At 45.7% G+C, this 27,976-nt stretch overlaps 1 protein-coding gene across 1 annotated transcript in view; it reads left to right on the top strand.

Moving 5' to 3' along the window:
- The window catches only part of LOC135395710 (uncharacterized), a 49,092-nt gene that overhangs the window by 900 nt on the left and 20,216 nt on the right, over positions 1–27,976 (top strand). The gene's annotated exons all lie outside the window — the stretch shown is intronic.

Genomic DNA, 27,976 nt, shown 5'->3' on the forward strand with positions numbered 1-27,976 from the left:
GCTCTTTACAGGCTGGTGGCCTCTAGCTCCACTTGACATTTAAAGGAATTGAAGGGGAAATAATAGTTTCTCGACCGCGTGCCATAATTCGTAGAGGCAGGCGTTTGTGTGGGAAATAGGGCCAAAGCTGCAAAACGTGTGTTATGCCATTCTCTTCCAATATTTTCAAGATTGTTCAATGGAGTGTAGCGTAAGCCGTAATTAAATCTGCCGTATTATTTTTAGTCCGTCCAACTCCAAATCCGCAGTAACTAGGTTATGAAGTTATATGTGCATGTGTGTGTGTTGTGTAGCTTTCAAATCCAGTTAGGTAGGTGATTGACCGCTAAGTATGGAAATACTTTTTGGGGAAATATAAGTTGAAAGGGCAGCAGCAGCTTCTTTTATACTGTAGGTGGCGAAATCGGGACTATGGATGACGTGTCCAGGCCGTTGACGTAAGCCGTAGGTAAGGTCCCTACGGATTAGTTCATATTTCCCGGGGTTAGCTGCCAGGATTCCAAAAAGAGCCTCCTTGTCAGCTTAGCCTCTAGGTCAATGACAGTGGCGTTCTCAAAGTCGATCACATGGTCGCGGGCGTCGCAATGTTCGGCCAGGGCGCCCCGTTCCACATCGGATTTACGCAATTCCAATGTAGAACGGAGTGACCACTGTCATTGACCTAGAGACTAATCTGACAAGGAGACTCTTCTTGGAATCCTGGCATATCCAGCTAACCCCGGGAAACATCAACTAATCTGTGGGGACCTTACTTACGGCTTATGTCAACGACCCGTGACACGTCATCTATAGCCAACGCCCCCAAGTGATCCCGATTTCGCCACCTAGAGTATAAAAGAAGCTGCTCCTACCCAATTTATTCACCCCAGAAGGAGCCAAGTCGGCTACGAAACGTCGGGAAACCCGTTTCGTGGATTTTTGGTTGGTGATATCTGTTTGTCCATAAGCGTAGTGTGCGGCGGTAATAGAAAATTAAACTATCTGCTTCAAAAGGTTAATAAAAGGGGGGGGGCTGAGAATAACAGTGCATGACTGCGGCATCAACCATGAAGAGCGGGCGTCCCTTGCTCCATTGGGTTTATTTACGACATCCCGTTGCCCAGCTGGAGGACCCATGTGTACATCACACGGGTAGTTCTGTAGACGCCAACCCCAATGAACACAAAAAATGGTATATAAACGACTCAGCCGCGGGGCTGCATGCCAAAGTGCTTTTGACAGGACTGTGATAAGGGCTCGATAGCAAATACCCAGCGAAAGCGAAATTTGGGAGGCTTCACTAACCAGGCAAACGGGGGAGAAATGCTTCACTATGGCTTCGTTAGGACTGACAACGAGGAGGCAAAAGTTCATTTCTGCTTAAATGCAGCAGAACCTTGTAAATGAAAAATCTTGAGAGCCTTTCATATGTTTCATAAGCCTTTTAAAGCCTTCATAAAGCCTTTCATAAGCATTTCTTATGTTTTAAAACTATAGTTGGTTTAACGGAAGCACGGCGACGGCTGAGACGATCCGACCTCTCTTCGACCTCTTACAAACAAACCAACAGGCACGAGGACAAAGAATGACAACTACCTCTATCATGCGCTCTATCAGTTCTTAACAACACAACACTGTTTACATGCCCCTTCTCTACAATTTGCCTGACCCCGAAGCGCGTCTTCCGTTCTGAGGAAAGCCTATCACCACTTCCGTAAAGTTCACACATGGAAAAGTAATGGCGAATTATCTGATCGTTGTAGCGCAGAAAACATTAGCTTTTTTAGTGCAACGTGCATAGCGTTTCGTTGGTCGTTCCGTTGCTTGTTCTTTCGCTTATGCGCTGATCTAGAGCACTGCACGGGCCGCATTCTTAGGCCCGAGCAATGCCCGGCGGCTCCATACCTGGCCCAAGCCCGAATAATTTCTAGGTCCCGCGGTACAGGCCCGTCCCGAGCCCGAGAAATTTATAGGGTACCGGCCAGGCGCAGTGTAGCGCGCTGTAAAAGTTGATCGCGGCTAACTAACAGTGGCGTAACAGAGGCTCGAGCTCCGCCCGAGCCATTATGGTCAAGCCCGAGTCCAGCCCAGGCCCGTAAAAAGAAGGCTTTACCCGGACCGGGCCACGGGCCGAGCTGGGATCGGGCTTTCGGGTAAGCGCGAGCCCGTGCAGTGCTCTACACTGATTAGCTAGAGCGCGGATTTTCATGCAAATGCACATTTTTTTCTTTCTCTCACTGTAAAAAGTGGTCTTATTTTACGGACGACTTTGCTGACAAAAGTCTGTAAAATTTTGTGGCTCGTGCCTGTAATTGCCCTTTACCGCGTAAAAGCTGTTTTTCTGTTCCAAGATGGCGTCTATTGTGTGAAACGACCAGTGCGCTGACCGGCCTGTTTATTGCACCGCTGAACATACTTCTAGGTAAGACTCGCTTGTTGTTAAATGTCGAAACAGCATGAAATGAAACCGAAACCGAAAAGAATATTGCAGGTGGCGTTGTATTCGCGACGCGCAGGTGGCTGGTACTTGGCGGGTGGCGATGTTTTGCAGACGACGCTAGAACCTACAACGCCTACAACTTAGCAAGTGAAGTTTGGCACGGTGGCACTGCTCCTTCGAACTCAATTGTGTTGGAACGACAAATGAGTGAGTAAATCAGACAATGACTGAGTACTTTAGTGAAACGTGTATCGCCCTTTGGGCACGGAACATGTGTTGCTTGCCGTTGGGAATGTCACTGTGATTGAGTTCTTGATTTGATGTCCTTACTCACGAGGTTTTAGAATCTGCACTCTCCATCACAAGTGTTAGCTCTTCTAGCTAAACTGAGCAAACTTATGGCTGACGCCAACGTAGATTTCTCACGGTATGTCCGTGTTGTGAACGACCAGTGGACGCTGTGATGTGCGATTCGAACGCTAAGTGGCGGTGGGGCACTTGCTTTGCATGATATCTTTTTAGTGGGCTTAGCCCCGCATGAATAAACAAGGAAGGTAAGACGCTCCCCATTCCAAACTGTGATTCGCGTGTGAGGCCACACTTAGTACGGTTCTTTTTTTTTTATTTTTTTATTTTTTGCGTAGAGGGTTACGGACTTTTGTGAGGTACTCACCACGCGTCGTACATGAACCCTGGGGCCGGTGGGGTCATGAAGCGTCATACAAAGTTGACTACTTTATTTTCGTTCATTTTTTCTGCAGTTGGCTGACCGTAAACATAGACCTCAAAAGTGTGAACACACAAGGAAGCACACGTTTCTGTCGCGGATGACAGCGTGGGCTTACACGAAAGGTGAACAGAAGAACAGCGTAGTGTCAGTCTGTGGTGCACACTCATCCTGCATGCACATGGTGCCTGCTTTTTCTTCTTCTTTTGTTTTCTAGGGATAATATATCCATATACGTACTGTGGTACACAGCTAGCGGTTCGGTATTTTCTTTGTCTGCATTTTCAATGTATGCACATAATCATAATAAAAGCTATTGTATGGATATGTGCTTGTGTGTTGCCTGACCTCATCCGTCTGTTCTCTCCATGGGTTCCCCCTCATGCGAACGGCAAATAACATACAGCCAGAAAATTAAGTGCAATTTATTTGGTGGTTGGGAGCTCATGTACATGATTCTAGTTGCACAGAACTATTAAAATAAAATAGGAAAAACAATAGAGTGGTACCGTCATGGGTAATTGCAATACCGATTGCAAAGCAATTTGCATAGTCAGCGTAATATTACACGAAATGTCTGCTTTTTAAAATAGTAGGAGTGTAAACCAATTTAAAACAAACGTGTAATATAACGCAGTTTCCGTTATTTTTACAGACTAATGCTGGAAGGACTTATACCGCTTTTCTGTCATTTTACGGACGGCGTCTGGGTTATGTTTTCCTGTACTTTTTCCGTAAAATAACAGATAAATTTCTTAGAGTGATATATGGTCCTGCACGTGGGCAACGAAAGACGGCTTTTGGTCCCTGTTTGGGGCCGATTACGATGATTTTATGTTGCATATAAATGCATATATTGCGCGTTAGTGCACAATCCGCAAAAAATGCATATTTCCTGCAAAAAATGCATAAACAGTGCATATTTCGGCGCATTTGCCGTTAGTCAGCTAGGATAGCCTGAGGTGGGAGTGTACCCTGTTGCCAACTCTTAATAATAAAACTTTTGAAATCCACGCTAAGAAATCCAACCATCAATACTCATCCCTTTGAAACCCACTCTGTCAAAATAAATCATATTGGGTCTATGCAGAACAGTGTTAAGCATGTAGATGGGTAGAAATCCAGTGAATCGGTAGAGATGTAGGAAGGGAGTTGCCTCAGGACAGAAGCCGCCGATATTTCGAACAGAGACTGTTCTTCTTCTGGGCACCGTCCTCATCATTGGCATGGTATTTAAAGGATTACGTGTGACGTGTTTAAAGGTTCATGCGAATTGTGGGTCAACAGCCCGGAGGGAAGAAAGGGTTCGTACGGGCTTCTACGGCCGGAGTGAATGGCTGCTTTGTTAGCGTGTGGAGGGGATTATGTGAACGTAGTGATCTTTACTAGTTTGAACCGCACCGGCTTTCAACAAACATAACAAAATACAGTTAACGTTTCGGGTCCCATTCGGGTCCCATCATCAGAATGACGCTGTCCTGGTCGTCACAGGGTATTTACGTAGAAGAGGAGCGTAGCATTCTGGGAGGGGGCCTGGTTGTCGATTGATAGCTTCTTTTGTTTTCTTTATGTGCCATGACTCCAGCTATCTCCTCACCCCCCATTTGTTCTTTTTCGCCAGAATGCATGGGTTGTCAAGGTCTAACACGTGTCCTGTTTTGCGCGCGTGTTCACACAGTTCTGTTGGGTTTGTTGCTGATTTCTCGATATCTTTCTTGTGTTCCTTCATTCTTGTTCGTGTCTTCCTTCCTGTTTCTCCGATGTACACGGCAGGGCAATCTTGACAAGATACCTTGTATACAACGCCTCGTTCTTCTTCCGGTGGTGTTCTGTCCTTGGGGTGTCTTAGTACGTTCCTCAGAGTTGTCGTGGGCTTAAATGCAGTTTTAATGTTCACCTGGGAGAGCACTCGTCTAATTGGTTCTGACACACCCTTCAGGTAGGGGATGGTAACGTACATGGGTCTTTCTTGACTACTTTCCGCCTGTTCCGGGCGTGTATTCATCATTCGGTGGTATGTATCACAGATAAATTGCTCGGGGTATGCCCTTCTTCGTAGATCCGCTTTGGCCTTTGTTATTTCTTCAGGCCTTGTCTGATGATCTGAAGGGATCTTCATGGCACGTGAAAGCAGGGAACGAACAACCGATCGCTTGTGTTCAAGAGGGTGCCCCGAACCATAATGCAGGACCTGACCTGTGTCGCACGGTTTTCTGTAAACCGAGGTCTTCAAGTTTCCGCACGGGTCTCTTTGCACGAGGACATCCAAAAAGGCGATCTTTTTCTCTTTCTCCTCCTCGCACGTGAACTGGATGTTAGGATGAATGCTGTTCAGCTTGTCAAAGAATGTGTTGGTGAAATTCTCCACAAATGTGTCGTCAACATAAAGTCTGTAAAAGGTGATGAATTGTCCTGCGTCCTGTAAGGCCTTGTCTTCAACAAACTCCATGACTAAGTTGGCAATGGTCGTTGAAATTGGGCTGCCCATGGGGCATCCGTCGGTTTGTTTAAAGAACCTGTTCTTGAAGTACAAGTTCTTGAAGTACCTGTTCTTGAAGAACCTGTTCTTCTTCAAGAACAGGGTCCCCCCTTTGAATACAATGGGTAACGCTCGGGTGGACGACGATTTCGTTGAGAGCGCCGAGGTGGAGGACTGGCAGCGTGACTGTCTTCGTTCCTGGGATACACCGTGGGTGTGAGCTGACCTGATGAACCGGCTGGATCCGTTGAACCAGACGGAGTCGGCCGGGAGGCGGGCAACCGTGAAGCATTCCACGTTCGTCCATCGCTCGTCCTGTATGTCGCCGGGCCCACTTTCTCCTGAATGCGCAGTGGAGAACTAAATGACGATGAACTTTTGGGCTGGCTTCACGGGAGTCTAACCCTGACGAAATCGCCACCTTCGAACGCCGGCTGCTTAACCCTGTTTCGTGAGTCGAAGTTCTGCTTCATACGCTTTTGATAGTCTTTCACCCTCGTCCGCAGCTTGGTCATTTCTTCAATGATGTTACCCTCAAGGCAAGGAAATCCCACGACGTCCAGCCGTGTCCTCATACGCCTCCCATGTAACAATTCTGCAGGTGAAAGCTGTGTAGCAGCATGCGGTGTGCTCCTATAAATGCCGAGAAACTCCGGCAAGTCACGAAGTATGGTGCCTTGTTCTGAAGCGCTAAGAAGTATGAAGTCCTTCAGCACCCTGTTGAATCGTTCTATTTGTCCATTGGACTGAGGGTAGTAAACCGAAGACTGGTGATGCTGGATGCCTCTGTCTTGTAGAAAAGACTTAAATGCATGTGATTGGAATTGACTGCCGTGATCAGAGACGATGATGTCTGGATACCCTTCCCTTGCGAAAAGTTGGCGGAGAAATGCGATTACTGTATCCGTCGTGACTTTTGGCGTCATTTTGACCTCAGGCCATTTGCTGTAATAGTCTACGGCAGTGATGGCGAAACGGCATCCTGACGGTAAGTTGCTGAAGGGTCCAACCTGGTCGATTCCAACTTGTTTCCAGGGTCCGGAAGGAAACGGTACGGGTTGCAGCGGCGCATGTCTTGTAACGGCTGTTTTATCCGCCGTGCTGCAAATATGGCAAGCTCGAACGTATTCTTCTATCTCCAAGTCTATCTTTGGCCACCAGTAGCGCATGCGAATCCGTTGCTTCGTACGCACTATTCCTGGGTGTGATTCATGACCCAGGCTGATGATTCGCTTCCGGAGTGCTGTAGGAGGTACTACTTTTTCTCCTCTGGTGACGATACCCTGGATAGTAGAAAGCTCTTCCCGGACGCAATAGTAAGGTGCAAGGTTTTTGTCCTCCCTTGCCGCCGACGGCCAAGAAGTAGTGCAGAGTTTCAGGAGGTTAGTCATTACGGGGTCGTTACCCGTGCTATCCTGTAGCTCAGATAGTGTCAGTGGAGACAGTTGGAGTTGCTGAACGTAACAAACGAACTCTGATTCGTCGGGTGTGGCGCAGGGTGCTTTCTCGGTGTTGCTCAGTGGCATGCGCGATAGTGCGTCGGCCACCGTGTTGTCCTGCCCCTACTTGTACTGAATTTCGTAATTGTATTGCAACAACCGTGCAGCCCATCTGGCAATCCTCATTGGTTGACGTCCGTAGCCCCGAGTCGACAGCAATGTAACAAGCGCTTGATGGTCGGTCCGCAGAAGGAACCGCCTTCCAAATAAGTAGATGTGCCATTTCTCGCAGGCCCAGAGGCATGCGAGAGCTTCTTTTTCGCCTGTAGAGTAGGCCTCTTCCGTAGAAGACAAGGATCTTGATGCGAAGCATACTGTTCTGAGCCCTTCAGGATGTTGCTGTTGAAGAACGGCGCCAAGCCCGCAATTGGAGGCGTCAGTCGTAACGACCGTGGGCAAGGACGAATCAAAAAGCGCTAACGGGATGCAGTCCCTCATAAGTAACTTGACACTTTTGAAAGCATCTTGCTGCTCAGAAGTCCAAGTGAACGGGACACCGTTCCGAAGGAGTCGTCGTAGCGGCTCTGTCACAGAAGAAAAATTCGGAATAAACTTCAAGTAATAACTTGCAAGGCCCAGAAACGAACGAAGTGCTGATACGGTCTGCGGGCTTGGTGCCTCAATAATGGCTTCCAACGTATCCTGCGATGGCTTCAACGTGCCGTTAACTATCCTGTGGCCCAAGAACTGTACTTCCTGAACGCCAAATATGCATTTCTTCTTGTTGAGACGTAACAGTGAGCTTTCTAGCCGCTGGAGAACCATGCGGAGATTGTTGTCATGATCCCTGCGGTTTTTCCCAAAGACAAGAATGTCGTCCAGGTAGCGAATTGTTCCTTCACAACCCTTTAAAGGGACTATGAAACGATTTTTTTCTTCGTTTCGTTCGAAAGAAGACATTTTTCTGAGTCTAAAACCGAAATTTTACTTTCGTCGCGCGAGCGAATTTAAACGGAGCGGCGAAGGGAGGACAGTTGGCGCCACGCCGTGGCGAGCTGCCGAGCGGAGACACAACGGGTAACTTGACGCGACCACGGCCGGCTCAGCAACACGTCATCGTGACGTGTTGCCGAGCCGAGGAATCCAGCCAGGAGCATGCGCCGTAGGATCCCGCGTATGCGTTCATCGGGAGTGGAAACCTCCATGACAACAGTTTTCGCGCGATCGGCAGATTTCGGCAGTGGCGGCTGCCACAGCGCGAGCTCGCGGCATTACTTGCCATTGTGCAACACCGGTGACGTAACGGGGAACCGAAGTGCGGTTCGTACAGTTACACCAGGCTCCCACAGCTCCCCATAGAGCCCATAGTTTGAGATAATTCAGGCAACACTGGACATGCAACCAATGAAAATTAACTATAATGCCTACCTTTCGGCCAATCAGGAGTCTCTCAGTTTGGCTCGCCTTTCGGCCCGGCACTGGCCAGTACTGGCTACCATCGGCTTTAACTTTTACTGGTTTTCATGCCCGACGCTTGTTATTCCGTATTCCAGAACTACTAGGCAAATTTTTGACAAAATACACATTTATTTGAAACATCGTATTGATTCAATAGTCTGACACAAATATTCACCATGCCTACAGAGTCCAAATCGTTGCGTTCGTTGACCAAGTTCGAACTCGAAAAACACACACACACTCTACTCCCAGAAGTGAGCGACGCTCACACGAGTGCATGCGATTTCACGGTGAGCCTTTCACCTTTCGTTGGTTGCAGTGCGAAGGTTTCAACGAAGCGGGCAATGCTTGTCGCACGGACACCGAATCCTGTCTCCGTTGTGACTGCATTTGAAAATGCGACGGCGCTCACAAGTGTTCCTCAGGCGTCAACTCACCACTGCATTCCAGTTCTGAACTCGAGAGACTGTTCGTACGTAGGATAGTTGTGTCGGGAAACATCACAACACGCGTTGAGCCACTTTGACACACGGACAAATCTGGGACTTCTCTTTGAACAATGCCATCATACCGTGGTGTCAACTGACATCGTCGAGACGCGAGACGCCGCTGCCACTTCTCTCCTTTCTCTTCTCGTAACTGCCCGCCAGACAGGCAGCCCGCGAAAGAATGCTCTTTTGAAACTTTGCCAACCAATAGCGGAGCGCGCAATGTCCTTCGGCCAATGGGTATCAACTATGATGCCTGACGGAGTAATATCACGTGTTTATGACGTGCAAACATTTTTTTAGAGCCGCGAAGAGGGGGAGCTGTGGGGGCCTGGTTACACCATCGGCAGGGAAATATGCGCGGGAGAGGAGGAACGCGGAAGAGACATTTCCAGCGCGCGCTCCTCGCAGAGTGGAGCGATTTCGTCCGGAAAAATTTGTGGCATATTAGTTTCTCTGCGGGAAGAACAGTTTCCATCAAAAAAAAGTATGGGGGTTCGGGAAATTTCATAGTCCCTTTAAGACAGTAGATAACATTTTCTGGAAAGCTGCTGCCGCCGAGGCCAGGCCAAAGCAAACCCTCTCGTACCGGAAAAGATCCTCGTGAGTGATGAAAGCGGTAAGGTCCCTGCTTTCTTCGGCCAACTGCAGCTGATGATACGCAGACGAAAGGTCCAATTTCGAGTAGAAATGAGCACCGGCTAACTTGTGAAACAGATCGTCTACGTGCGGAAGTGGATGGCTGTCCACAATGATTGCTTCGTTTGGTTTCCGTAGATCGACGCATAAGCGCAGTTCTCCGGTCCTTTTCCAGACGACGACGATGGGAGACACCCATTCGGACGCGTCAACCCGCTCGATGATGTCCGCTTGCTCTAACTTTTGCAGTTCCTCGGATACCTTCTGTCGGACTTCTAATGGCAGCCGTCGCAGTTTCTGCTGCACAGGAATCACTGAAGTCTTGACAGTAACCTTATGAGAGAACCCTCTTGCAAGTCCTAACCCGTCGGCAAATAGACGTGGAAACTGATCTGGGACAGTACATTCCATGCTGTCGTCTGACTCAGCTTGTACGCGAGAGCATCTCAGCTGTGCGACATCCAACTTGATATCCAGTGCATGAAGGGCGTCAATACCCAAGATTGGAGATCCAGACTTTACGACGTAGAAAGTGCAGGCTTTCGAACGTTTGGCGAAGCTCACCAAAGCTGTGAACGTTCCGTGGACAGGAATAACTTCATGCGAATAGGACTTGAGCTTAACTGCAGAATGTTCGAGCGGTATAGGTGCTTGAAATGCTGCTTGTATAAGGTAATGGGCAGCAAGGAGACTGACGATCCTGTGTCGACTAACATCCTCAGCAGAATATGGTCGACCTCAACTTGACAGAAGATTGCCGAAGGTGTTGCAGATGTGACGGCAAATAGTGAGGTGTCGAGCTCGCGCACCATCTTCCGTTGCTTCGTACTTGAGCGGCAGACGGATTCGAAGTGGCCCTTCTTGCGGCACTTGCGGCATATTTTGTCCTTGGCAGGGCAAGAGGGATTGTTTGCCTTGTGTTTCGCCGATCCACATCTGAAGCACTTGGTCTTCACTGGAGTGGAATCATTCTTTCGTATTGCTGCTACTTGCGAAGAATGAACTGGACTCGACAGCAAAGCCGATTCTCGTATGGCCTGTTCGACATGCCTTCCAATTACCAAGGCAGAGTCCAAGGTCAGGGAAGGCTCCAAGAGGAGACGATCCCGTATCTCCCTTCGACCAGTTTTCTCAACAAATTGATCGCAGATCATTTCTTCGGTGAGGGTCCCAAAGCTACAGGTGGAAGCGAGTTCCGTGAGAGCAGAGACATATTCGTCCACAGTTTCTTCAGCAAACTGAGCCCGCGAATGAAATTTGTAGCGTTCGGCAGTTCTGTTGACGCTCGTCGTGAAACGAGTCCTTAGCTTTATGACCGCAACGACGTAAGGATCCTGAGGAGGAGCAGTATCTCCAGCAGACGCGGCATCAGGCTGAGGCGAAGTTGTAGCCGATCCCGTGCTCCTCTGAATAGAAATATCCGGCAAGTGACGATACTGCTTTTGACCTTCCGCGCCAAGACAGTTTTGCAGGATAGAAACTTTGCGTTCACTGGGGAAAGAGTCACCGCCGCAAGCCGTAAGGTAAGTTTCGAAGAGTAAGTACCATTCCTCCCATGGTATTGACGGCTTACCAGGAACTGGTAGAAACTGTGATGGAGGATGCAAGTTCATCGCAGCGGTTCAGCGTTGAGCTTCGACTGCGCCAATATACTGCATTGAATGCGGCGACTGCTCTATGCAATACATTGGTGAAACCGGCCAACAAATGAACAACCGCCTTACCGGACACAGATCCGACACGTCCAACAAACTCCCCAAAGCAGTCGCCGAACACTTTAACATTCCTGGTCACAATTTTGACAACATTAAACTATATGTTCTAGAAACCGGGTTTAGATCCACACGTGACAGACGTGATAGGGAGTCTTATCTCATATACAAGTTCAACACTCTTCATCCGTCCGGTATCAACAAATCACAAGGCATCCTGGAAACACTTCACAAATAAAATATGCTTTTCCCTTCTACCCCCATTATCATCTGTTATGTTCTGCATGGCCACTGCTTTCTACTTTCTTTATTTCATGCCACAACTTTGTATTACAAATATTACAACAAAAAAAAAAAAAACGTTTGCTCGTTCTGGAATTTTCCCCACGTAACCACTAACCTCCTTATCTTTCGCTATGCTTGCCAATTCTTGCCTGTTGTCCCGTTTCGTCCACGTGTTCGTGAACCTTCCATTTTTCTGTAACCGGTCTGTAGCCTAGATCACTACGTTCACATAATCCCCTCCACACTCTAACAAAGCAGCCATTCACTGCGGCCGTAGAAGCCCGTACGGAACCTTTCTTCCCTCCGGGCTGTTGACCCACAATTCGCATGAACCTTTAAACACGTCACACCTAACCCTTTAAATACCATGCCAATGATGAGGACGGTGCCCAGAAGAAGAACAGTCTCTGTTCGAAATATCGGCGGATTCTGTCCTGAGGCAACTCCCTTCCTAGTGTTAAGCATGGTTTCACGTGAGAAAGTCAGTGTGTAAGCGGGTCACACTCCAGAATAACGAGTCCTTATGCAATTCTGTGTCGGATTCAGCATGTTTCTCTCAATTATTCATTAATTTAATTAAGTTATAGGCGTAAATAACTACGCGTATGAATACTACGAAAACAACGCTTTAGCGGTTCGGCCGTTCGGCTACCATTGGGAACGAGGCTCTCTCAGAAAATGGAGTAACGGCGGAGCCATGTGGTTCGCATGTTGTTGCGGATGTGATGCACAAAAAGGATAATCGCTGCAAGCTCTAATAAAGCATATGTTTCTTCTGCCGATTTCTTTAGGTATTTTTCAGACGTGTAACGACTTGGTGTGCTAACAGGCGCGCAACTCATGAAGGAATTCATGGGTAAAGTGACATTGATGCAGTCGTAGTTGCTTTGGACAGGAAATCGGGTAGAGAAAAATGTCCAGGATGAACAACATATAAAACGTACCGCAAAACTGCTGTGTCAACCATTTGTCACGACGGTAATAACGTAAACATTATGTAAACGTCTCTTGCTTTCCTCGGCCTCAGCCTATACGAAGAACCGCTAATGTTATATTTGATAAGAGCCGCGAAAAGTAGTTCAGCAACGTAAAACTGTGCCGGGAACACCGTCATAGGAGGGAGGTGTTTAATTAGATCACAGTGAAAGATCGCAAAGGTCTGTTACTGGTCATGGAGAAAGCAGATCTCGTTGACCAACAGATCAATGGATTGTACAAATTGTCTTCCTGTCAATGGGCAACTGACATTTCCCTCTCGTCTATACTCAGAAATTTTTACCCAGAGCTTGGTTTCTGGATGCCACAAAACACTTCTCACCAATATGGTGCACTGTGACTCTTGGAATGTGACTCAATGGGGCATTTACAGCTCAGTGGCATTACCACCTAAGGCAAGTTGACTGTCTCAGATGCTGTCACTGCAGTGCTGTAGAAGACCCAGAGCATATTCTTCGTCATTGCCCACACTACCGCCGAGCTTTCCAAGCTGCCATTTTTGGATATCTTAATAATCGAGACTCCTACCCTCCACCTAAATTGCTTGGCCTCTGGCTAAATCGAGGCCACGAATGCCTGCCCTCAAAGCTCTTTTGACAATTTTGGACTCCATGGGACATTATCTCCTTCCTCACACCAGCAGCAGCTATTGGGTAGAGTGTTGCCGGTGGCGATGAAACTCCCTGTTCATCTCAAAATAAAGTTGATGTTGGAACGATTAACTCAATTTCTTATAACTTTCTTAAACAGCATCTGCAACTTGTGCGAGGTGGTTTAAAACACTCTTATAATAACTACGTGTTCTGGTATGCTGGTATGCTGGTATGTGGGTGAAGTTGCTAGTTTGCCACAGTACCACAAATAGGAACACAAATGGCTGATAACTCTGTTACAGAATCTGTGCCAAGAGGATGAGCATTTCGAATGATGACAATTTTTAGGACGATGCAGAGGAAGATAGAGTAGAGTACGTTCAAATTTTGTACTACTTTTTCTGAATTAGTTGTAATTATGCTGCAGCTACATAGGCAGCAGCTAAAATGCAACTCACAATTGCCAGAACTTCATGCTAGCACTCAATTCTTTTTAAAAACCTTGGTTTGCGATGCGATGAATATTTCGGTCACTTCCGTAGGCCAGGTTTCACCAACTCTGGTTAACTGAACCAATATCAAGGGTTGCCAATTCTTGAACTTAACACACACTTCTTTTTTACATCGGTGATGTGGTGAATGTTTCAGTAATAATAACTCCTTTAGTGAAGCAGAGAGTTTAATGACCGTTCATCTTAGTTCGGATGCTGAAAAGGTTGGTGAAACTGGGTCATAATGTAGCCTTTGTGTTCTGGTGTTGTGCAATGGTTTTTCAAGAGATTCAAACTACAAAAACGGTTAATGATAAATAATTTCTTGGCATAACTATTTATACCTACTTACATACATGTCCCGGACAGCACGTAAGAAACTCAACAGAATATAAATGTCATCATGACGTTGGTAGACAGACTGAAACCGAAACAAATCGGTAGGGGAGGGCTGGGTTCCACGAATGAGCACTTGTTCGCTGCTTCCTCTTGAAAGAAAAGTAGGACCGAAAGTCGCGTGCCCTTTCAGAGACCACTGTAATTCCCTCAAGACCGTGCCTTTGAGGTGCGACCTTGTCCGCCTCTAGATTTGAGCGTAGCTCAACTGTACCAAATTGGTGCATGGCGCTGTTGAACAGTATGATGTCATTTGTTTACAAACCAGAAGAGACCTATTGATGCAGCATGTTGTAAAGTCCACATACCTCTGTGCAGTTATGTCCATTTTCTTAAGCTCTCTGTGTTTCCTGTGCTACTTCTGCAGCTGTCCTGGGGGAGATTCAGCCCACAATTTGGGAAACAGTACTTATTTAGCGCCCATTCACCATGCCCAAACCACAATACGACAATATGTGTTGCTTGTTCAGCCTTTTACAAACCTTTTTATACATACTGCAGCCATTATCATCGCTATGGCAGCAGCAAGCAGTCTGCAAAGATTTGTTCAAAGTATGTTCCCTGCTTTCACTACCAGTACCATTCTGTTTGGCAATCGTAGAAGGCAAAAAGCTGTACTTAAAAACGTTGATATCTGAACAGAGGGCACAATATTCAGATGATGTGCACAGCCTAGTGAAGAGGATCCTGGGAGGACAAAGTATGAATCCTCTAAGCTGATCCTCAGCATACTGTTTAGTGATAAACCTAACAGCCTTCAACTGAACCATTTCCAAACCCTTTCCAAGGCACTTTGTACAAGGGTTTAGTATGCCAGCAGCGTAGTGTCTGCGAAAGGTAGCTTTCGTGTGCACTTAAAGAAGACATTTTTTTACGAGCCTTAGAAGACACGTAACAAATGTGTGATTACCACTAAAGATCGGAAGAGAGCTGCACACCTAAATACCAGAAACCCTAAACCCAATTAATAGTAGGACCAAAATTACAAGGGAAAATATTGAGGTTTTTCTTGTTCACAAAAGAAATCATTGCACATCTGCAAAGTTTATCTGTAGTTGCCATGTGCTACATCAATCATAAACACTGCAAACGACTCATTGAGCGTAGTCAGTCCGCGGTACGGAAAGTGAAACGCATCATTGCCCATTTTGAACATAGCCATGCAACAGTGCTTGCGGCTTTGCATTTCCGCAGTTTCATTTGCATTTCCGAGAATTTTGTATTTGGAATTTGAGAATTGGTATGGTGTTTCCAGACGAGCCGCGCGTGAACGATCCTGTCGTTTGAGCAGCGAGGAGAGCTCAGCAGGAGGGAACTTGAAAATGAGCAACTTTTAAAACCAACCACCAGAAGACGACTGCCGCCAGGCAGGTTCCGACCCTCATAAGCTAGCAACGAGTGTAATGCTTTCTTCTTCTTCTTCTTTTTTTTTTTTTTGGCTACATTCTATAGCGGCTTCCCGCTCTAGCACATTTTTCCACGGCTGACAGTGAATACATGCAGTGAAAAGCAGTCGGAGGTGCGAAAGGCAAGGGTAAAGGAACCACTGACAACTTCCCAATCCGTTGAGCACCTACACATGTAGGTCCGGACCACCGACGGCGAAGGTAGGCGAAGCGATCGAGGCGGCGAGAACGATACATGCCACGTTTGGTATTTCGGGTTACGTCTAACGATCGCGCGCTTGGATAATTTACAGTCGTTCAGCCCGTCGACGTGTTCAACGTCACTGTCACGCGCATCCCAGGCGACGACGACAAAGCGATTGCACGAGCGCGTTCGCAAATATCACTTTGTGCATTTGAAATAAAAGCAAATATAGGCAATAAAAGACTACGCAAAAAAAAAAAAGATGTGCTTCTTTTGTTTTCGCATAATTTCCTCTATCTGCGATGGATTCACCGGTACGTGCTTCACATCCCACCTCGGACCAGTTTCACATTATGCTCGACTATGTGGGGGAGCACCGTAATCTCTTTACGGGTGGGCTGTCCGCTGGCTACACATCACAAGGCAGAAATAGGGTGTGGTGCGAGTTGGCTGCACGTTTGAACGCCAGCGCTGGTGCAGTGAAACCCGTCGAGGGGTGGAGAAAGGTGCGTAAATTAGTACCAGATACGAAACACCACCAAAAATTTCAAAATTCGCTGCAGCAGTGACGACTGCAATATCCCACTGCTTGATTGAAGTTGTGTTCAATGGGAACTTTTAGACGTGGACCGACTGGGAAAGCGCCACAAGCCAAGGCAGCTCGAATCTCACACCACACGCGTGGGACGGGAGGGGGTCCTCCTCCGAAAGAATCGCTCTCTGAGCTGGAGGAGCGGCTCGCCTAGCTGTGATAGTGTAAGTGGCGATGACCGGGATACAGGAGACTCGGGATATGGGCACCGCCGGCCTCGGAGTCCGCATCAACGGTCATTTATATGGCACCGCCCGAGGCCGCTTCTGCCTCACAGAGCGATGAAGGCAGGCCGACCTGTACATAGGTTCCGACCGCGTTGGCCTCGATGGTAGCCACGCGAAGTAACTTGCAGCCATCTCCGTTGAATGCTCTCGGCTAATCGACAGGTCAAACGACTGGGTCCGAGCAGTCGCTCGTGCACCGACACTCAGCCGATAGCGTCGTTCACAATGAAACAATGAAACAATGAAATACCAAATGCGCGGTGCCGTCGTTACGTGACATCACACATCACGCGCCATCGGTTGCAAACAACTCGCTTGCTCGTGCGGTGCACCTCGCGATTCAAGCATGCCGCGCGATCGGAATATCAAAAGTTGCATGTGTCGTTCCCGCAAGGTCGATCGAGAGCGAGCGATCCTCGCCTACCGATAGCGTCGGTCACGCGCAATCGGTAGCTCGGAATAGGGCCCGAGTCTTTCTCTCCCGTAACATATCTCAGCAGATCCAGCATGTCATGTAGGTAACACAATTTTGGCTCAGTATTTGCTTGATATATCCAATAAGCAGAGGTATCGAATCTTTGTGCCAAAATAGTGTGCCATATGTCGGTGAAAAGACGAGTCGCTTACATGGAATAGGTATAGCACCTTGATGTTGAATGCAAGAAGTTACAATGTTTGACAACATATATGTCCTGGGTTAAATGGGGAAGTATATCATACACATCAGAAGAATGCCAACACTTCAGTGCTTTACCTGTTACCTGTTATTTACCTGTTATTCCAATGTTTACTCTCCCTTCTATTGGAGCTATGTATTTCAGCCTCATTTTTGCATTATTGAATTTTAATTTGGCAATCCTTTCACATGTCTTGTGGTAGACAGGTTAGCAATGTAAGCTGTGTTTATGTGCCTCTCACAACCTGCATTTTTATGTCTGATGCTCTTTTTGTGACAAGAGGGCAAGGGTGCCGGCAGCATGGCACACGTTCACAAAAATGCAGTACCAGAGACACACACACACACACACACAAATTTACAGTTAACACACTCCCAATCATGTTGTCGTGTCCGTTTTTCTGTGTCGTCTGTTCTACTTTTTTTTTCATGTGTAGTTTCTGGATATTTAGCTCAAGAGCAGTTGCTATAGAAGATGCTGAGAACATGTGAAGCATAAATTTTCTCATTGTCACATTATGCTGTAAGCAGTGTGAAATGCAACTCAAAAGGAATTTAATGAGGGAGAACTTGTCACCAAGATTAGTGTGGGAACATCGCAAAGGAAAAATAATTCGAAACCATAACGGATTCCTATCCTATTTAATGGTACAGTATCAGATAAAAGTTATTCAAATAATACTAAAGTAGTAACCGTGCAAATTATCAGTCAAACGGAGAAGCTGGCTGCAGTATACTACAATGTGTCACATATAACAACATAGGCGCCGACTGCGGGGGGGGGGGGCGCAGGGGCCCTTGCCCCCCGGAACATGAACTAGGGGGGGCGCCACCTCCCCCGGGAAGTCCCGCTAAGAGACTGACACCAACCTTTGGGGCTCGGCGCGCCCGGGTCAAAAGAGCGAAGAGGCACCAACCCCAAAAATGCATCTTGCAATTTATAAATATGTATCCGCCCACCATACTCATTATCACAGTAGAAGGTGAGGCGAAGAAACATAGAGGATGACACAACACATAGCCTGAATTTCGCCCAAAGCAATCAGATCAGTGAAACGAAGCAGTCGAAAAGGCACCAGCAGCTGTCAGTCTTTGGAACGCATATCCGTTGGGAGCCGGTTCAACTCCCGCTGCTCATTTCATTGACCATATTCATTATATTGCGCGCATTTCGGGTCAAACACCGAGGATTCAATGCATTTTGTTCCTTTTGAACTCAGTTTGCAAAGGCGTAATGCCTTGAGTTGTGCACGTGTTCACCGTTTACGTTCTCTATGCTTTTTTTTTCTGTTCTTCCTTCCTCTTATTTCTATACCAGTTCTGCATACATCATAGGATCCCGCCAGAGTGTGTGATTCTTCAGCTTTAGTTTTGTGTTCTTCATTTTTCTTTCTTTTTGTTTTATTTCGCTTTCTTTTTTCTTTGCCTTTTTTGTCTTCCCCTATCACTTTTTTTTTTGAATAACAAGCCGACATCCCCATCTATCTGGCTTACTTTTCATTTCTTTTTTTTGCTTAATAAACATATCCTCCCCCCCCGCCAGAGCACTTACTTCGCGGTGCGCCCTTGCCCCCCCCCCCCCCCCGGGAAAATGAAAACTCTCCGCCTCTGTATAACAATATTAGTATACCTTAGTGTTTCCAAAACTGACACATGAGCCTTAGGGAGGCCGCAATAGTCAAAGCGAGGTTTACACCACTTGGCGAAAAGAGAAAGCAGATGAAGAGACCACAATATGCGACAAAACCAAGGGAACTACCTCGCTACAACTGCAATATATTGAAGTTGTTTTACAAAAATAATAGCTCAGTTCAGCGCACAAACACTCGGGAACCGAGCTAACGTGCTTTCCGTCAGGTACGTCGCATTATTTCTTACTGTATCATAAAGAGACCGTCGAAGCTACAGCATACGTCACTTGCGCACAGTAGTATAACATTTATATTATTGTATATGTATCAGGGCACACACACACGGACGTTCCGGTGCACGGACGTTTCGGTGCACGGACGTTTCGGTGCACGGACATTTCGGTGCACGGACGTTTCGGTGCACGGACATTTCGGTGCAAAGCGTTACAGAGGCGGGGGCGGGGGATCACTGCAACTCGGTTCTGGGAAAAATGGTCCCGGGAATGGCTGTCACGATGTCGACATATCGTAATAAAACATCGGGAAGAGGGCTGCTTGGCATCAACAGTTGTGTTGTCAAGGAATTTTGTTTACGTGGAGAAGAACGTGCTTTATGTATTTTTGTGTACTATTATAGATTTAAGATCTGACCTGCATTGATCGTGGTCTGTCGTGGCTTTTAAACTTTTGGGGCATTTTCTTTTTAATATTTTGCGCCCCATGTTCTAGTCGGTGCTATACAGATATTCCTTTTTTAGTTTCTTTTTTCAATATTAGATGAAGAATTGCTGTTTCATTTTGTAGTGAGTATTATCTCGAAGAGGGTATCTTCAAGGTACGGATGTTATGCAATTTCAATTCCATTTGTTGAGGCGATGCTGGTTACAGCTTTGGTGTAAGCATTGATTAGACGTTATTCCCCTTGTATTTCAAAAAGTTACCAAGTTACCATACCCCGTACCTTTGTTCTCGTTTCGATAAAAACTGTGCACCTTCCCGTGGCCCTTCAAGTTTGCTTAAATGGAACAAAACACTTCAAGCATGGAATAAGCCGTTTTATCACATTATGGCCATCCTGTGAGTGATTCATTGTGATGAACTATGTCAAAAATAATGTGGTCCGCAGTAAAGGAAACCCTATAAAAAAATCAATTGAGTAACAAAAGTAACACGTTTAAAGGGACCGAAAAGTGAATATAAACCTATCGAAACTTTATGTTCAGCGAAAAGCTTGAACCTTCAAAAGTTCAAATATCAAAGAACTCCGCTGAAATCGCTGTAGTTTTTCTGTAATCGAATTTTCCATAATTGCATGTCCAGGGACCTAGTAGGAAACCGGGCAGTCTGTCAACAATTGCATGACCCCGCGCCATCTGTCGAGGACGCATGTAATACGCGCACTTCCGGGCGCTAATCCGGCGAAAACGAAAATGGCAGTGGGGATTTGTGACCAATTTCTACGTCGAGAATGTCGAGCCTCTTGAACATGAGTGCGCTGGAATTCCGCATTCGAGAACTGTCGCTCACACACAACTGTGGTTCGTGCGTTAGCGTGCTGGAAAGTGTGTTCTTCGCAGCAGGAGATTCCTCGTCCAGAGATTAGTTCGAGTCACATTCGTCCTCAGCAGTAGCTCACCGTGCCGTGAACATGGACTGCTTTGTGAAATTTCCATGTATCAGGGAGAAGCACTTGTGCAAGCCGAAACAAGCGCTGTTTTTCGTCGTGCAGGTGTTCATGTGTGAAATGCAAACCGACAGATACTACGGATGAATACTACGGCTTTTGCTGCCGGGAGGTAGAGAATGCGTGTGGAAGGCAGACAGACAATTGCATCAGAACTAACGAACATCTGGAAATACTGTGCCTTGACACCGAAGTACTGCAAGTGTCTTTTACATACATCCGAGAAACCGACGAGCATGGCAACAGACACGGCAGCGCCGTGTTGTCTTCACGCCCTACTTGAACGGCAAACTGGACGGAAAACCCCTATTTCTGCAGGAAATTCCGTTATACCACCTGTCTTCCATTCACAAGAAGGATATGGGGTGCTCAGAGAAAATACAATAGAAAGTACTCCACTGGATCTCGATCTGCGTGATGCATGCAATTAGGGATGCTTTCCCATCAGTGCGCAGACTTGTAGAAATGTCGATGTCAGCATATTTTCATTTCGTGCTTGCTGCAAGTTTTTTCTCATTGCTTTTCCTTTGCTGTCGCACCATGTTATAATTCCTAGTTTGTTCCTGGAGGGTTAAGTAACCTGTGGGCATAGATGTATTTGTAGGTTATACTCATGTCTCAATTGTATATGTGAGGAGTAAGTAAAATAATTTTCATCAGTGTCATTCAGCTGAACTGTGTTCATAACCTTTTAGTATACTTCTTAGTAACCACGTTTCCAAATGTCAATTAATATTTGAACCAAGATTGAGATTTAGCACTCAATTAACTCTGTTTTGCTAAACGGAGTACTTGTAACTGATTCATTATCACGTCACCAACTCACATTTGTAAAGAAGGACTTGAAGGCTGACTTCAATTACTATTAACCCTTGATCTGGGTTCAAAGTTAACCATGCACAATTGGTGTGCATAGTACTCCAAAATGTCTAAATAATTTATGTATAAGTGCTCTGTTACTGTAATTGAGATGTACTCGTACTTCTGTAAAGTACTTTTGACAGCCCTACAAATTGAAACTGGCTTCAGCTACAAATGCATCGTAACATTTGATTGAAATATAATATAAGAGCAGAAGCAACGTTTTGTCACAACTCACACTATATCTTTCTTTTTATTGTCTAGGAATTTCGGCAACAGAGTAGGACTTCCTGGCCTCTGATGTTTTGCCGTACTTGTTAGAGTTGTAAAACCTGCAACATATAAACAGTTTTGTCTTTTGCTTTTGAATTTAACAAGCTAATTATATTTTACCATTTGTTCACTTTTGTATTCTCTCTTCGTGAAAAGATTACAGGAACAATAATGCTGCAGATCAAACAATGACCTGTCATCTTGATAAAGATGAGAACATTTCTTCAGGCATGCTAAGTGAGACAAAAGAAATTTACAATGAAGGTTGTACAAAAACAGCAAATCTCCGTCAACTAAAACTTTATATATGTGGATGTTTCCACATCGTGTAGTTTCCATCCAAAAGTAGGACTAGGCAAGGTTTTTTGGTAGTTGTTGGTACGTTGATGTGCTATACCGTTACAGCACATCAATATAGATGAGGGGCAAACACAGTAGACAGCGTGGTGGTTGCAAACTCAAGTGAAGATTTATTCAACAGAACAAGAAACCGAAAGCATGAGTAGAGAAAGGCAGTGCCCATGCAGTGTATGAAGAACCACACTAATCTCTGAGAAGGTAGGATCGGAACAGTAATAAAAAGAAATGACAGTTGCGTCCGAGATAGGGGAACTCTGCAACTTTAGGACCAATATGATGTGGTAACCTTGCATGGCTCACTGGAACTCTGACACACATTGAACAATTCCAGTAGTGAGGCTTCAAAGACAATGAACGTTCGTTGTTTCATTGGGCATTCAAGTGTAGAGGATGCATCACTAGAAAATTAATTAGCGTTCCTTAGTCATAAAGTCATAACTACACCTCAACAGGAAGTATTCTTGTACCCTTCAAACAAGCTAGTAGTACTCATCGGTTTATTCTCCTATTGTTGACGTCATACTAATGTTCTGCACCTGTTCAAAGACTCCAAAAAATGTCACAAAGTCTGAAACACGTAACAAATCTAGTGCATACCTGCTTTCAGCTATTTCTGTCATGTCAACTTGAGTGCCTGGATCACACACACACGAAGCACTCTTGCTCTACTTCAACACTGGAAAGCCCCTAAAATTAAATTTGTTGATGTTGACAATGTTGAGTACGGGACAGGTAGGATGACATAAGTTAAATGGAATATGTCATCGATATATTATAATTTATACATGTGTGACGCCTGTACGTACCTAAGACGTTGTGTTGAACTCGTCACCTCGGTGAACCAAAATCACTGGGTACTGAGCATCAGTGTGCTTCGTTGCGTCTTCGCAATTCGCCTTCTACGGGATATTCGTAGTCATCTGCAGCAAAATGAGCTCAGCATACACGACAAGACTGCTGCATCTAATAACGGAGTGTTTCGAACCACATTCGTTTTCGCGCACTCTCCTGTTGAATCTTGTGGTAGAAAACGCCCGCCGCAGATGGTGAACGAACATGATTTTTGCATCCCCCAACACCAAAACTACACCAGGTATATGTAGGTCTCTCGAATAATTGACACAACAGCCACGAACATGTCATTCACTTATACTTTCTGGTTTCTGCTTCGCGCGACCAACATGACCACCCACGACGTAAACAATAAACGCGATAACACAGATGGCCTTGCAGATGGCGCGGCGGATCGTAGCTCGTAGCGGCGAAGTAGCTGAATGCTTTATTAACGTAAAAGCTATGGAAGTGAGCGTCATTTTTAAAATGGCGTTTAGCTGTAAGATAATGTGCGTCAACTTTGTTCTCTACAAAATTAACTGTCACGTGGGAAGGGTTGACCAATCCCTGGGAGCCCTGGACCCGAAACCCAAGTTGCTCTTTTTCGCCGTTCGCTGGCAGCACCGTCCATGTTCCGGCGATCTTCAAAATATTTATACGTAAAAAATATGCCGAATTGAGAAGTAATGCTTTCTGTGTCTTACCAAACAACGATGTTGTGCACGACACTGGACAAAAATATGGGGGTTATTTTTTTACTTTTCGGTCCCTTTCATGTGCTCCGACATGCGCAACGTATAGGTTCAGTCAGTCAGCTTTTGCTCTCGAGTTAAGAAAACAAAAGATTGAGGTTAAACCACAGAAGCAGTACATAATTGTCAATCACGTAATTTATTATTTGAAATCATTTTATCATTTTTAGTGACCGCTATAATGTTATGGCTAGCAAGTCTAACAGCTTTTGGAGGGGCACCATGGTAATATTATGCTGTTGTTTAGGCCTTGAAAATAAGTGGCAATCCCAGAGGAAAAATTATGTAGGAATACAAGGTGAATAGAGTGTAATCAAATGCTTCCACCAAAGATGTAACCGGTACGTCCTCAACAAATGGAATTCAAATTGCTTAGTATCCGTACCTTGAAGATACCTTTTTCGATGTAATACTCACTACAAAATGGCAAAGCAATTCTTCATCTACTCTTGAAAACAGAAATAAAAAAATGAATATCTGTACAGCACCGACTAGAACATGGGGTGCAAAATATTAAAAAAAATGCCCAAAGCGTTTAAAAGCCATGACAGACCACGATCACATGCAGATCAGGTCTTAAATCTATAATAATACACAAAAAATACACAAAGCACGTTCTTCTCTATGTAAACCAAATTCCTTGTCAACGCTACTTTTGATGCCAAGCTGAAAGGCTATAATGACTAATAAGGATGACTAATTAATTAAACTCATTAATTAACTCTTTAATTAGGACGTCTTGAACAAAAGCCAGATACCGATATGGGAGACTGTCCTATAGTTAAAATCCACACTACGTTTAAAAATTTTGAAGCACGTACGTATATTAAAATATCCATCCCTGAATTTTGAAATGCAAATGGGCCAAAACCGAAACCGTGGCAACCACCGTTTGGGTGGTGGTCTTCACGGTATGTACTTCTGTATGTCAACTGCGCTCGCAACTATATTGTCTTGGCTCAGAAACCGTATGTTTCTGGAACGTAGAGAGAGGAAAAAGGAATCATGAAACACGAATATACTTAAAGTACTCTTCTCCTTAGGGAAGCGAGAGTTCTCCGTTCCTTTGCTACACGCTGTGAAATTGAACCGCTGTTTTTATACCTGCTGTTTATTGACTATACGTTGCACTAGAGTCAGCGCGCTGAGCGGTTGAGCCGTTGAGCTGGAATTGGAATTAGAATTGGAAATGAAACAAAAATAATAATGCGTAATACTAAAAGAAAAAGAATGGAAAAGTGTTGAGCTATCTGAGCTGATCGAGGTCGGTTCACTCTGGAAATTGTTGCACCGACGACTAGCGCCACCTTCGAACTCAGCTAAAATTGTCCCTCTGTTGAACGTTGAACTGTCCTTCTCGGCTGGCATGGCCGCGCACATAAAATCAGCAATCAGCTGTTCTCGTTTTGTGGAGTGTGCACCAAACTGTTTGCAGTTCAAGGTACAGGTACGTAATACGAGTGGGGGAGCTTCGGCAGTCTTCCTGTGGATTTGTAGGTGCATCGACGAAGATGGGCATAGCTTTTAGGATGGCTGTGTCTGCGACAGCCGATGTCTTTCTCCGTCTGTGCATGTGTGTTAATAATTGGGAGTTTACGTCGCGAGACAACTGAGATCACCGTCTGTGTATGTGTGTGCGCGCACTCTTGTTTAGGAAGCTTGAACACTGACCTGATACATATACAGTAACATGAATATTATACAGGGTGGGTGCAGATAAAGTAGCCCCATATTTTTGCACGTATGGCGCATGACCTGCTCTATACTAGAGACCTGGACAACTGGCAATCGCCTATGGGAGAGCAGGGTCATGGAATAGTTACGCTAGTGGTCACTTTTTTGCCACATAGCATTACTGGGGAGAGGGAATGACGCTGTCACTCTTGCCTCCGTCTTTCGTGCTACCAAGCTGTTGCTAAGCACGCGCTATACTCTCTTTTACTGCTTCGTCGTTGTCAACACAGTACACCATACATTACCGCGGTTTCGGCAAGTTACGTGATAACGAATAGTGCGAGCTAGCGCCAAATCCCATAGTCAAGCTGCGATTGCCAGAACTACTACCCCAGCGCTGGGAGCTTTGCGGATGTCCAGGTCTCTAGTATAGTAGTAGGTCGTGGTATGGCGTTCCCTGCTTACCGCATGAACTTCCGGTGGCGCCGGATGGTACTTATCCGGTACAAACGCACAAAAAAATCGTGGTAACCCAACTCCACGTAGCAAAAGTTATCCACGCAAAGGTTGCTCTCCGTGCATCCCGATTTTCCTATGCATAAGTCAAAATGACGGTCAAGGCACAGTTGCGTCTAGCTACCGCCAGGCGTACCAGGTCTCGTATTGTTTGTGTAGGTGGCACCCCCAGCGGTAGGGCTATGCAACTGTGCTGCGCTGCAATGTCCCATTGGAAATACACGGAGCGAAGTTTCACGTTGCTAACGATTTTATTGCGCAGAGTTTGGTTACCACGATATTTTTCTCGATTTGCACCGCATAAATGCACCGTCCTGCGCCGCCGGAAGTTCGTACAGTATGCAGGAACGCGCTATGTACGAAAATGTGGGGCTACTTTATCTGCACCCACCCTGTACTACTGCGCGCAAGTAAAGTCTGATGTCGGTGCAGGGTCTCATCATGATACAGTGAGGATTACTGCGACACACTTGATTGAAAGCATTGCTGTGAGTTAGATTGTTTCCCGACTGATTGCGCACTTAACTTAACTTGCATCTTTGTAAAACAACTTCAATATAATGCAGTTGTAGCGAGATAGTTTCCTTGGTTTTGTCGCATATTGCGCTCACTTCATCTGCTTTCTCTTAGGGCCCCGCTGGGATATCGCGGCCTCAATGGGGGTCCTGACACGTGGTTTGGGAAACACTGAGGTATATTATGTGTTGTCACGGATGAAAACAGACGAGCGAGACGGCGCATAATCGGCGAACGTTTTATTGAAGCTGCTTAGCCGCTTAACACACAAGAGCGGTAGCTCTCACACACAACCAATGTAAAGAATGCTCCGGCTGGGGGCTCACAAGCTTTTATACACAGCGGCGAACATTGTAGAAAGCGCGCGTCGGTGAAGGAGAGGAAGTAGAGAAGCTTCTCCCAGGTCATCGATACGTCCATGAGATTTATGCGAGCGAAGGAACAGATGCTTCTGGAAGCATCGCTCGCTAATCGGCGCTGTCTGTCGTGGATTTCGGCCCGTCGTTCGACGCCTCGCCGACTGTTGTTGCTGTTCCGTGTGGTCGCTTCAGAGATGATACGTGGCATTATTGTTACATGTGACATATTGTTGTGTACTGAAGCCAGCTTCACTGTTGTATTGTTTCTTCGCATGGTTACTTCTTCAACGTTATCTGTATGAGGAATGCGGAGAATGAGGAAATGTATGCCCTGCATGTTCTGGATGTTCTCTAATTGCTGACCCTTGCTGTTGGGCTAAAATCTAGCAAATACACAAAAAGATTAACAAATGGAGAGCAGGAGACAGAGAAACACGGACACAATGAGATGATTCAGATCATGTAATGATGTAAATTTTTTTCTGTGTCTCTGGTTCTACATTTTATGAACATGTGCCACATTGCCAGAACCCTTGCCCTCTTGCTACGAAGAGAGCCTCTCAGTAATAAAAATGCAGGTTGTCAAACGCACGTAAACAATGCTTACATTTTTTGGGGTCTTCACTCATTTAATGTTTATGCAGAAAATGCTCCCCTAGTTCACATGGCATACTGAATATGAGCGTGCTCCACAGCCACAAACTACATTTTAAATTAGCACTGCAGTATGTTTATCGGCACACATGAAATTACCCTTCATAAGTGCATCATGCAAGCTCATTGATTCTGATGCTAACTGCTGATGGAACAACATGAAATGGGGATAAAGCCACTGGCATCACATGTTGCGTCACTAGCAGTGACGCATTCACTCAGCAGTGACACCACTAGCAGTGATTTTTCACTGAAGCCTGCAACTCAACGATGGAATTCACATCGTGATTGCAGAAAAAGTATGCACATGTTTGTTATTACTTGGTATACAGTTGAAACTTGTTAATGTGATGACGGTCATTCTTGTGGATCTTGGCAGTAAAACGATTTTAGGATAAAGAACACCTCCCAAGGTGTAAGCTATGAAAAGTAGTAAATTGAGTGAGGTATAGTGAGGCATTTTAAAATACCTTTTTTCTTTCATCTTTCCAATGTTGACATACATCTGCGTGTGTAACTGTCAATCTGGGCTATTCCAGCCAAAACCAGCAAGAGCTGTAGCTTGACTCTTTTAAATATCACTGAAAAAAATTGTGTGACGATGCACATGTAGAATGTAAATCATCATTTTGTTTTCTTGAACGATGGGGGCACA

This window comes from Ornithodoros turicata, chromosome 5, assembly GCF_037126465.1.
Source record: "Ornithodoros turicata isolate Travis chromosome 5, ASM3712646v1, whole genome shotgun sequence".
Lineage (NCBI taxonomy): Eukaryota > Metazoa > Arthropoda > Arachnida > Ixodida > Argasidae > Ornithodoros > Ornithodoros turicata.